Source organism: Vespula vulgaris, chromosome 7 (genome assembly GCF_905475345.1).
Source record: "Vespula vulgaris chromosome 7, iyVesVulg1.1, whole genome shotgun sequence".
Taxonomy (NCBI): Eukaryota; Metazoa; Arthropoda; class Insecta; order Hymenoptera; family Vespidae; genus Vespula; species Vespula vulgaris.
In genome coordinates this window covers 2,925,001-2,937,500 of record NC_066592.1, presented here as the reverse complement: position 1 = coordinate 2,937,500, position 12,500 = coordinate 2,925,001, and the positions used below count along the sequence as shown (strand labels likewise).

Sequence of the window (12,500 nt, the reverse complement as noted above, 5' to 3'; positions counted from 1 at the left end):
TTCTGTGTACCACGCTGCCGACGCTTTACACTATTTCTCTCTCTCTCTTTCCTTTTATCTATCTCTCTATCAATCTATATACTATCTACAATTTCAAAATGTTAGTTTAAATTCGTTCGTACGTAATTATACATTACGTACCACACGTATATATATTCGATAATATCGATCGTTACCGTTAATCAACATGATTAATTAATTTTATAAGAGTTCGACAGCGTACATCGTACAACGCATCGAAGAAAGTAACTCCACCGCATCCTTATATTTTTTTCTAATACATCTAATTAATTATTGGCTAATTAAACGTTTCTTTGCTCTTTCACAAACCTTCGTTCCACTTCTCCTTCTCCTTCTTCTTCTTCTTCTTCGTCTTTGTCTCTTTCGTCTTTTTCTTCTTCTTCAATTCTTCTTACACTTATTCCTCTTCACTTCTCCTATATTACAAAAGTCACGCGATGATATCGTCGTATAGTCGAATCACACTATAAAACTCTGCACTCGACACTTTACTCTCCACCTCTCTTCATTCTCTCTCTCTCTTTCTCTCTCTTTCTGTCTGTCTGTCAGTCTGTCTGTCTGTCTGTCTTTATTCCAAGAGATAGAAAAAACAGAAGAACAATACAGCACTATCACAAAGGAAACAATAATAAAGTAATATATCTAGTAGTATATGAGGAGAAAGAAAGAAAGAGAGAGAGAGAGAGAGAAATAGAGAGAAAAATAGAAAAAAGAGAGAGAGAGAGAGAGAGAGAGAGACGTTACGTTGCGGCGAACACGCAAAGCGTTACGGACGCAAAACTCGCGCGCCGCACTCGGCGCGCCTGCGCGCACGAGAGCTTCGATCTCGCGTTGCTCACTTCACTCTCGCGAAACTGATTGTGAGAGAAAAAGAGGAGAGAGACGTCGTAGCCCGTACTCGTACTCGTACTCGTACTCATAGTCGTAGTCGTAGTCGTAGTCGTTCTAATCGTCGTCCTAGTCGTCGATTGTTGTCAGTCAATGTTCCAACGCGGTCTTTCACGTGGTATCTATTTTTGTATATGTGTATTTGTATGTATACACACGATGTATATATGTTGTGTACGTCTCTTTTTTCTCTCTCTTTCTTTCAATCTCTCTCTCTCTTTCTCTTTCTCTTTTTCTTTCTCTTTCTCTCTCTCTCTCTCTCTCTATACCTTTCGACGTTTAGTATACGTGTTACACGATTAACTTCGTATCTTGAAATCGATGACTCACGCGAGAAAGGTCGCGAACGAGGGAAAAGCAGATCGAAGAGTAAAAAGAGAGGAGGGAAGAGGTTTACGTACGCTCGCTCGCTCGCTCGCTCGCTCGCTAGCTAGCTCGCTTCTCGTCGTCGTTCACGTATGCACCGCTCGAAGAGTCGCGAGAGAACGAAGTGTATACTGTATACTCTTTCTTTCTCTTTCTCTTTCTCTCTGACTCACTCACTCACTCACTCACTCGCTCTCTTACTCACTTACTCACTCACTCACTCACTCACTCACTCACTCACTCTTGATGAACAGGCCGGCAGAGCGCGAGCGCACGGCCCCCACGTTGTTTGTCTCTCGCGAGTGGCCTGTTTACATGTTGACTCTCTGTTTACGCGTTTAGATCCTCCCTTCCCTCCCGCCTAACCCCTTTACACAAGCATCCCCACCACTAAACTATCCGTGTCTATCCCCACCATTACCAGTTTCCACTTCTCTCTCTCTCTCTCTCATGAAACACTCGCCACGCACCTTCTCTTTCTTCTTTTTCTCACTCTCTCTCTCTCTCTCTCTTTCTCTCTCTTTCTGTGTTTTGCTGTTGTGCAACTGCTTTCTCTCGTCCATGTTCTCTTACTATTATATGACAATCATCTGTCTCTCTCTCTCTCTCTCTCTTTCTTTCTTTCTTTCTTTTTTTCTCTCTCTTTCTCTCTCCCTCTCCCTCTCTCTTTCTCTCTCTTTTTCTGTCTAGTTCTTAATATGAATTTATCGATATTCTAATATCGCGATTAATCGAATGGAAAAATTTTAATCTATTTTAAATGCATGTTTATTTCAATCTATAATGAATCAATGATTTTCTTATTTAGTATATATGTATGTAGTAAGGCAAATGTATTTAGATATACATATGTTATGTCATTTCGACAAATTTTCAACACAAATTTATTCTCTCGTTCTTATTTCTTTATTTTGAGTCTCCGTTTAGTTTTGCACCTGTTGATCTCTCTCTCTCTCTCTCTCTCTCTCTTACTTATCTTTAATATTATCCTTGCTCGCGGTTACATTTCCTCCGAATCTTCTTTCTCGACTTATCGCAAAAAATGCTGCACCGTCAAATAAGAAAAGAAAGATATCCTCGTTGCAAGAGGAAACGTTAAAAGGATTGTCTCTCATCTTTGTAAGAAATTCGAAAAAAAACTTTTTAACTAACGTTACTTACACATTCTGCGTATCCAACTCGATAAACTCGACTGATATCAAATATTAAACCATAGCGGATCGTTAGAGATAAATTTGCACGTTAATAGAATCAAGAATAAGATTACTAATATACATTAGCTCGGCAGATTAAGGAACTATTTTTAACTATCTTCAACGCACACCTACATATCTAAAATCTTTCATCTTTTTCTAATTCGACGTGAGAATATCTATTGATTTACGAAAAAAAAAAATTCGATTGATAAAAAGAAAAAAAGAGAGAGAGAGAGAGAGAGAGAAAAAAAAATGGAAAAAAATTTAGCGATGTATTAGATCGAAACTAACATTTAAAAAAATATATATATATATATCGAAGGATTAAAAGAATTCGGATTAAATAAGCATGCCTTTTTTTATATAAACGAAATCTCGTAGTTAGTCGCGAAAAATGTGTAAGTAATAACGATACCTATAATAAAAACACCATGGGATCCGGTCTCGGACGTTTGCTCGATGAAATTCGTCTGGCAAGAGGCGGACAAACGAGAGAAGATGCGAGCCTTTCGACGAGTTGGACAAATTTCTTTGGCAGCGGACACATGCGTCATACGAAACGGACTCATCCTGCTTTTATTCTCGATCATCTTTCACCGACAAAGTTGATACGCTTCGACGACATCACAAATTGAATTTAGTTGAAAACTTCTCTCTCTCTCTCTCTCTCTCCCTCTTACTTCGTTTCTCTATGTCTCTCTTTCTCTCTCTTTTACGTTCACATATATATACATATACAGATACCTATACACCTATTACTTCATTGCAATTGCAATATTACGATACATTGTCATAGATCGAAACAATAACTATACATTAATGTCTTAACGTTAACGAGAAAATACCGATCAATGTCATCTTCAGATTCAATGAGATAAAAGGAAGTAGATATGCATTTCTAAATATATGTGTATATATATATATATATTTTTTCCTTTTGTTTAGCTTCAAGGTTCTAATCATAAATAAGAAACAATAATGATCAAAAGACTAAGAGGCTAACGATAATATCGAATTCCACGAGAGGTTCATTTATCTCTCGATCAACCATTATAAACGGTTTAGTTTGAAATAGAAAATTCTACAGATCTAACTCCACTTTGTAAAAATAATAAAGAGAAAACATCAAAAGGAAATACCTTTAAGAAACATTCAAACGATATACTATGATATATATATATATATGTGTGTGTGTGTGTGTGTAGACATGAAACTATTCTACAAGATATAAATAAAGATGTAATAGCTTATCATTTTTACTAAGTAATATGTATTAACGATTCGATATTACTCAAAGAAATATGAAAATTTAAAAAGAAAAGAAAAAGAAGGCAAATAAAAAACAGGACATAGAAAACGACGTCGTAGAACAGTCATTATCGGCTTAACGACGAATGTTCTCTTCGTTGTTTACGTCTGCTTATCAAACCGACGATATATATCAAAACTGACGATAACGAAGTCACGCGACTACCGCAACAAACAAAAAATTTAAACAAAAAACGAAAAACACTTGTAGAAAGAGAGAAAATAAGGATATAAAATAAGAAACAAAAGTTAAAACAGGAGGAAGAAGGAATGAATCGGTAAAAAAAAAAAGAGAGAATTAATTTATTCGTTAAAAAAAAAAAGAAAAAAAAAGAAAGAAAGAAAGAAAGAAAAAAAAAGAAAAATGCTAACATCTTTATTTATGATCTATCCGCGAGATTCGTTGAGCCGACTCGGCTAGCCTGAAAATAGCTCGTTATCGAAGCTCTAAAGGCGAGATCATCGATCCGAGAATAGAAAGGAAATTTAAAAGATAAGCTTGCAACGAGTAAAACGAACGAGGAACGGACTACGCGCGATTCTCTTTTATGTTTACGTGTCCTTGGTGAGATCATTAAAAAAAAAAAAAAAAAAAAAAGGAAAAAAAAAGAAAGAAAGAAAGAAAAAAAAAAAGAAAAACAAAACAAAAAAAGAAACACATAAAAAAGCAAATAGCAAAGGCAAAAAGGAAGCAAAAAGGAAAAAAAGAAGAAAGAAAGAAAGAAACATTATCTTATCGCACACAAATGAAAATTATATAATGCCTTGCCCTTTAAACGAGTCTATAGATCGAATTCAACGATCGACTTTTAATGAACGATACTCGATCGTACTCGATGATATCGAGACTCGGTTCGATTCGATTCGGTTTTGCTGTTGCATGTCGAACGACCTTAAGATGATCGTTTAAGGTCGGATTTCACGGAACGTGACATAATTCGTTTATCGCTCGACCAAGATCAACCACGTGTCTATATATACATGTATACACGTACACGTATGCATTAGTGTATGTATATATATATATATATATGTATGTGTATGTGTGTATATGGTACGTTTGCGCGCGTGCGCATACCCACGTGCGTATATACATACGCATATACGTAAACACCTATATAATAAGTTTATAAGTGTACAAAGTGATACAAGGACACAGAGGAAACAATAATCTTAGAACGTTCTCCGTAATCGTATTAAAACGCTGGCAAAAGCGCGCGTGTACGCGTTTACGCGTGTGCGTGTGCGCATATACCCACCGTGTATACACACGACGTTCATACTCTCATCATTATTACTACTACTATTTTATCTTACGCGCGTTTAAACCGGCTTACAACTGGATTTACGTTTGACGTCTCACTCGCCACGAGTGATATCTCCGTCAAAGATCTTGTCTAACGACTTAAACCCGTTCTCCTTTGGCTCCCTTTTATTTTGCAATTTGAACGTCTGTCTATCTCTGTCTCTGTCTCTCTCTGTCTCTTTTTGAAATATATATGTATTATATTTCGTCCATTATGTATCCATGCACATATGTATATGTATATATATATATATATATGAGAATAGAGAATAAATGTCACGTTTAGCAATAAACTAAGTAATAATGATACATAATGTCATTTCAAATGAAATTTCTTTTGTTATCATGTACGAAAGCTAACCGAGAAACAATTTATTGTTAGAACCCTCATTTAACGTATTATCTTCTAATTCTCTTTGATATTACTTCGAGAATATTTCGTACGTAATTACGTACATCAAATGTGCGTGCGTGCGTGCGTGCGCGCGTGTGTGATGGAAATTTTTGAAAAAATTTAAAAAAAAAAGAAGGAAAATTAATAAAATTCTTTCACTTCTATGCGATTAATTATCAGGAACTCGTGTATTAATTTTCATGTTATTAATGGAAAAAGAAAAAAAAAAAGAAAAAGAAAAACAAAAAAAAGTTTCAAGTATTATCGTAGAGTCGATACTCTATAAAGACATTTTTGTTTGATCTTCTTCGTTCACATAGATTAGTGATCGATGAATATCATCTAGGTATATCGTAATACACAATAGTGATAATTTTCATCGGCGAATGGTTACGTGTACTCGAATTAACTCGATTATTATTACTTCACCCCGCCCTACGGATGGATGTTTATTTTTCTTCGTCTCCTCCTCTCCTCTTTTTTCTTTTTTTTCTTTTTTTGTTCAGATCGGTTCGTTCGCTCGCCGATCGATTTAGCTAGCCATTTATCAATTAATTTTATCGATGGTCCGATGTGGCCCCAACAACGGATTCCCGTCGACCCCCTTCCTACCTCCCTCCCTCCCTCCCTCCCTCCTCCCTCTATCTCTTTTTCTCATAATCGCACGACCAAGCTATACCTATCTTCGAAGTCTGCTTCGTTAATAGCGAGTTAATTGCATCAGGTACAAGGGAATAACCGTTTTCCGTCACTTCGTTGGTACGTTAAAAAAAAAAAAGAAAGAAAAAAGAAAATAGAAGAAAAATGAAAAAGAAAGAAAAAGGAAAGAAAAAGCAAGAGAGAGAGAGAGAGAGAGAGAGAGATTCGAGCTTCCATATGGATGCATAGATAAAAAAAAGAAAATGTTTTGTATCGCTCTTCTTCCATACCTTCTTTCTTCTCTATCTCTCTCTTTTTCTATCGTTTATGCGTATATCTCTTCATCAAATTATAATATTCTTTGTGCCAACGTCGAGACATTTAATCGAAAATTCTTTATTACGATCAACGAGTCAACTATCGACTTTCTTTAAGATACGGTGCATAGAATAATAATGAACTATGTATTTCATCGATAAATAGAAACAAGAAAAAAATAAAAGAAAGAGAGAGAGAGAGAGAGAGAGAGAGAGAGAGAGAGAGAGAGAGAGAGAGAGAGAGAGAGAGAGTACGTTTACGATATATCTATCGATAATAAATAACGTATCAATTATACAGAGATTTCTAATTCATATATCGATATAAGTGTATGATATATAATATTTCGTGTATTACGCTTATTATTATACTTTCCATATTTCAAGAAAAGAAAAAATAAATATATATCTATATATACGCATACATACATATGAATCTATATATCGCATAGATTATACGTATTAGATAATAAATATAATACATTGAAAAAAGGATTCTGACAGATACAATAATACAGACAATGGATTCACTTGTTCCGTATGGGCGTGAAAGCTGAGAGACGACGGGAAGTGGACGTTGAAGGCTCGTAATCACTCGGGATTACAGATATTTACAACGCGCGGACTGCTCGTTCGGTCGCGGTCTCTATCGTTTTCACGAGCGGAGGAATTCAGAGAGAAAGAGAGAAACAGAGAGAGAGAGAGAGAGAACTTCTTTCACATATATCGCAGGAGTACTATCTCACTCTCTCACTCTCTCTCTCTCTCTTTCTGTCTCTCATCCTTTTCTTCCCTTTACTATGTCGGGATTCTCGTTCCTCTTCCCTCTACTCTTTACACCTCTTTCACGAGCTGGACTTGGCTTACGGTCACGGTAGGTTGGTTTTCCAGCTAAATCGTCGCGTAAATGCTTCGGTGTATATGGATCGCTCGGATTTCGTTTTGGAATTGGCTCGCTGGCGAGCGAGCGAGTGAGAATCCGTAGATAAGGTAATCCGGACCTCGAAAACTCAGTCCCGGACTCAAAAGCACCCTATTCTCTCTCTCTCTCTCTCTCTCTCTCTCTTGCTTTCTCTGTCTCTATCTCTGTCTCTGTCTTTACCACAGATAGAAACCATGTACTACCTCCACCTGCGAGAAATAGTAGCGAGGACGGAGGTTGTCTTCGCACCCTTCGTTCTACGATCTTTCTTCTTTTCCTTTTTTTTCTTCTGTTCTTTTTTTTTTATTTCCTCTTTCTTTTTTTACGATTAATACGATCTTTAACCACGACCTTCGAACGATATATACTATCTTCCGAAATCTTTATATCACATACTATCTGTTTTATTGCATCTAATCTTAACGACGGATTATTAATCGTTGGAGTCTTAGGATGACAATGATAATCTGAACGTACGATATGGTAATTTAATTTTTCACGATTTTACGTAAGTAATATTAAGTAATTATTTTTATTCAGTAATAAAAATAATATATAGATATATATATATATATACATTTAATTCTTCATTTATATGTTAGATTGATTATAGATAAAACAAAAACAAGTGTGAACGTCGTACGAAAAGAAAATTCTTTTGTTTCATTAAACCGTAGTTATTTCGAAATCGTGTAAAAAAGAAAAAGGAAGAAAAAGAAAAAGAAGGAGAAAAAGAGAATTAGTATTATATAATGCTGATAATTATTTGTCTTGATAATACCGACTTAATTATACATAATTATTGTAATTTGACGAGCTATTAAACATTGAGGCTCGATGCAAAACGATGCATAACCATTTTAAAAAGAAAAACTTTATCCACGAGGGAGGATCAACGAGGCACTCGAGGTGGCTCCTGCCATTATTAAGAACTTTTTCTGCCTCTCCCCCTCTTTGCTTATTTTTTCGTACTTTCTCTCTTTCGACCACTTCAGCAAAGTCCAACAACATCGTTCTCTCACCCTCTTTTCATCCACTTCGATCGTACAGGGCAATCGTCTCGAGTCCTCCGATCGATATGTCCACTTATTTACTTTCGTAATTTCTTTCGGAACCATATTTATATATATATATATATATATATATATATTTCTTTTAGTTATTGTTTCATTAAATCAACTGTTTGTTTCCCCCTTGTTATTATTAATAACAAAAGAATTATGTCATTATCATGAACGTTTTGATATATTCGATTAACTTATATCTTTAATATTATATATAACATCGATAATAAATCTCATTATCTATATTAATATACATTATTATATATATATATATATATATATATATATATATATTACATTTCGATATCAGTCAAATTATACAAGCATACAGTAAGAATAGTAGCAAATTTTTCCTTCGTTATACGACGTAATCCAAACGTTATTATATTCAAAATAATCTTATAAAACATTCTCCATTTTCTCTTAATAAGTTTAATCTGATTTATCCTGTCCGAGAAAGAAAACGTGGAAAATCATTTTTCGATAATACCAGCAATGAAATACGATTCGTCGAGGAAGAAAAAGCAACGTGTGGTTGTTCGATCTTCTGTCTGTCATGATAAAAAAAAAAAAAAAGAAAAAAGAAAAAGAAAGAAAGAAAGAAGGAAAAAAAACGAAAGAAAAGAAAAAAGAAAAGAAAAGAAAAGAAAGGGAAAGAAAAGAGAAAAAACGTAAAGAAAAAAAGAGCAAGGAGGAGGGAGAAAAGAGTATGGGGTATGTCGAAGGGAGTCGATGAAAAGAGATGGAAGATGAAAAGGGTTGCTTTCTTCTTAAGATCACGAAGAAACGATTGATCGATCGAATACGGTAACCTCGCGAATTTGGTCGAAGAACTTTTCCCATTACAGTCAATATGCATTGGACCACTCTCAGTTTCTCTCTCTCTTTCTCTCTTTCTCTCTCTCTCTTGCTTTTTCTCTGTCTTGCTCGTTCAAAGGCGTAAAAGGCATCGATGCCGAGAGTTGTAAAAGGGAACCGGTTAAATCGCGCCGACGACCTTTATTGCCGTCTTAAAGCAGTTAAGTTAATCCGGATCGAGAAAGGAACTGCTACGTGGGGTGGTTAGTGTTACCTTTAGAAAGAAAGAGAGAGAGAGAGAGAGAGAGAGAGAGAGAGAGAGAGGGAGGGAGAAACTTCGACTGAAATCGCACCCCGTAGAAATCGAATCGGCTTTTGGTGTATCTCGCCTTAGAGACAAAACATTAACATAAATCACGAAGGAGGTTGGTGGAAAGTAAGTAGAGGTAGGAAGATGAGAAAGAAAGAGAGGGAGAGAGAGAGAGAGATAAGGTTTTAGAAGTTGGCAAGATCGAATGTTTATTCGATTCACTTTTCTATGAGGGAGAACAGAAAGAGAGAGAGAGAGAGAGAGAGAGAGAAGGGATGGGGTAAGATTTAACGTGTACCTTTCGTAGTTATTCTCGTCATGCTCCCTTAATTATGACGAAATTAACCTGACGAAAATTTCTTAACTCCTTCGTGTTTTCTAACAATCCTAATAATTCTAAGAGGAATTTTATTGTATTATAGAAAAATAGAAAAGAACAGAGAGAGAGAGAGAGAGAGAGATTTTATTTACGATCAATCGTCGACATTTAATTGATATTATACGATTCGAGAAAGATTATAAAATAAAAGAGTTACTCGATAATATCAATACCAAGTTTCATCGAACACTTGTAGAGATAGAAGAAGAAAAAAGAAAGAAAAGGACTTAGCCATTTTGGATTAGAATCATTATATGACCCATTGACGATAATCTTGAACGCTTATAATGAAAAATAATTATTTCCTAATCGATCAACGTAGATAATAGGAATGGTAATTTTTGTATAGAAAAAAAAAGAAAAAGAAGAAGAAACACAAGAGAAAGAAAAATAAAAGAAAATGAATAATGACGAAGAGAAAATAAAAAAAGGTATATAAAAAAGGATATAAAAAAGAGTATATAAAAAGGTAACGTAAGTTTTTAGGACGAACGAAGGGTACGTGTGCGCGCGGGGGTAGTGAAAAAAATCCGTACATGGACGAACAGAGAAAGAAAGAAAGAGAGAGAAAGAGAGAGAGAGAGAGAGAAACGAGTGAAACGTAGGGAGAAAGAAAAAGTCAGAAAGGCCCTTTTCGAACACGCGAACGGAGTTTACAACGAACGGCAACGCGTCCTTCGTGGGGCTCGTTTCGCGCCACGAGTGCCGACCCTCAACTAGAACCTCAACTCTTTCGCTTTTAGCCCGAGAATTCGATGAATTGCCAGCCGCTACGGCAAATAAATAATGCATTTTGTGTTTGCCCCCGGTAAAAGGGTCCGCCCTTAAGCGTTCGTATTCCCGCGGATCGACCCTAAATTTTAAATCGACTTCTAAAGGCACGAACACATCGGTAGTATAGAGGTACTACTAACCTGCCATTCCGAGAAGATTTTCTAACGTCCTTTTTTTTCTCTATCTTTTTCTCTCTCTCTCTCTCTCTCTTTTTCTGTTTTTTATTTTCTTTATATATATATATATATATATATATATATATATATATATATATCAAATAAAATCATATTAAATACTTAACTTATTTCGTTTCTCTGACGTATGTATCATAGATGTATATATCGTAGATATGTGTGTATGTATATATATATATATCTTTCGTCGAGAACATACGACCAATTGAATTTTTTATTCAGTATTTTTCTTTTTTTTTTTTTGTACTTTATACGTAAAAAAATTAATTTTTTTTCTCACTTTACGATACTATCACACGACGATATAATTTTCTTAACAAAGTCTCGATAAACTCGATAAAGTCTAATTAATTGTATGTAACAATTAGAAATATCAAATCGTGGAATCTATAAGAGAATAAAAAAAAGAAAAAAGGAAGAAAAGAATCTATTGGGTACCATCTACAAAAGCTAAGAAGAAAGGAAAGTATTTCTTAAATGGAATTTAAGGGCCATTTGATTCAAACGGAATATTCGAAACAATACGATTCGATAACATTTCGATTGGTTTCTATGAGATAAGAAATAGTAATAAGTATTCATTAGATTTGTCAAAGAACGAAAATATAAGAGTGAGATACTACGTGTCAATCAAAGTTTCCAGACGAGCAATGACCGTACTTATCCACGATCGTTTAAAGACCGTGAAAACAATCTAACGAGGAATATAATAGAAAACTTTCATCGGAAACTCTGGACCGGCCATGGACAATAATATTTGTCGACAATAGAATCATTATGTGTAGATGTATATAACTCTCGTTCGTTTTCACGAACACAGAAATAAATTGAAAAAACGAGATAGATAGATAGATGGATGGATGGATGGATAAATAGAACATACCGATCGAAGTATAGAAAACGATTAAGGAAAGAAAGATGAAATGAAGATTTCATCTTTTTGATACAGACAGATTATTATAAAGTTGTATAACGAAGCATTGTGTAAAGCATTGAACGATAATTTATTATCCGACGAATTATTACCCAGGATCGTTTATTGCCAATTAAAATGAGAGACTATTGTAATCGATTGAAATCGATTTCTATGTGACCATGACGTAAGAAGATCTTTCAAAGATTCTAGAGAATTTATTAAGGGTTGGAACAGGATTTATACGCAAGAAAGAACGAAATAAAGGGATTCCATCCCTTTTCTATGTAACATTGTCTTTTCTCTGTCTCTTTTCGATTTCCATTTCTCGAGGGTTCCCCTTGCCACTCGTTTAATTGTTTATATATATATATATATACTGAGAGATTATTCACAATGACGATTAGACGAGAGTTTTTCAGAGTGTATTGAATTAAAAAGAAAAAAATAAAAAGAATAAGAAAAGAAAACAAGCTTGTTATCACGAATCCTGGTAAGGAGATAAGAGATACCTACTTACTTACTTACGCACGAACGAACGAACGAACGAACTAACGTTAATAATAATTGCGTGCTTATCTCGCGAGAAGAACCGATTAGAACCGAGTCGAGACTTGAAAACTTTCCGAATGCGTACGAGAAAGAAAGAAAAAAAAAAAAAAAAGAAATGAAAAAGAAAAAGAAAAAATAAAAAAGAGAAGAAGGATGGAC

The 12,500-nt window shown here is 34.9% G+C and overlaps 1 protein-coding gene across 10 annotated transcripts in view; it reads right to left on the bottom strand.

Annotated features, from left to right (window-relative positions):
• The window catches only part of LOC127065150 (forkhead box protein P2-like), a 268,844-nt gene that overhangs the window by 224,710 nt on the left and 31,634 nt on the right, over positions 1-12,500 (bottom strand). Inside the window, exon 1 of one of the 10 annotated variants that reach the window (XM_050997124.1) lies at positions 331-1,641. The exons of the other annotated variants lie outside the window; for them this stretch is intronic. The gene's annotated coding sequence lies outside the window, so the exon portion shown is untranslated. Of the gene's footprint in view, positions 1-330; positions 1,642-12,500 lie in introns of those variants that run through there. 10 annotated transcript variants of the gene reach the window in all.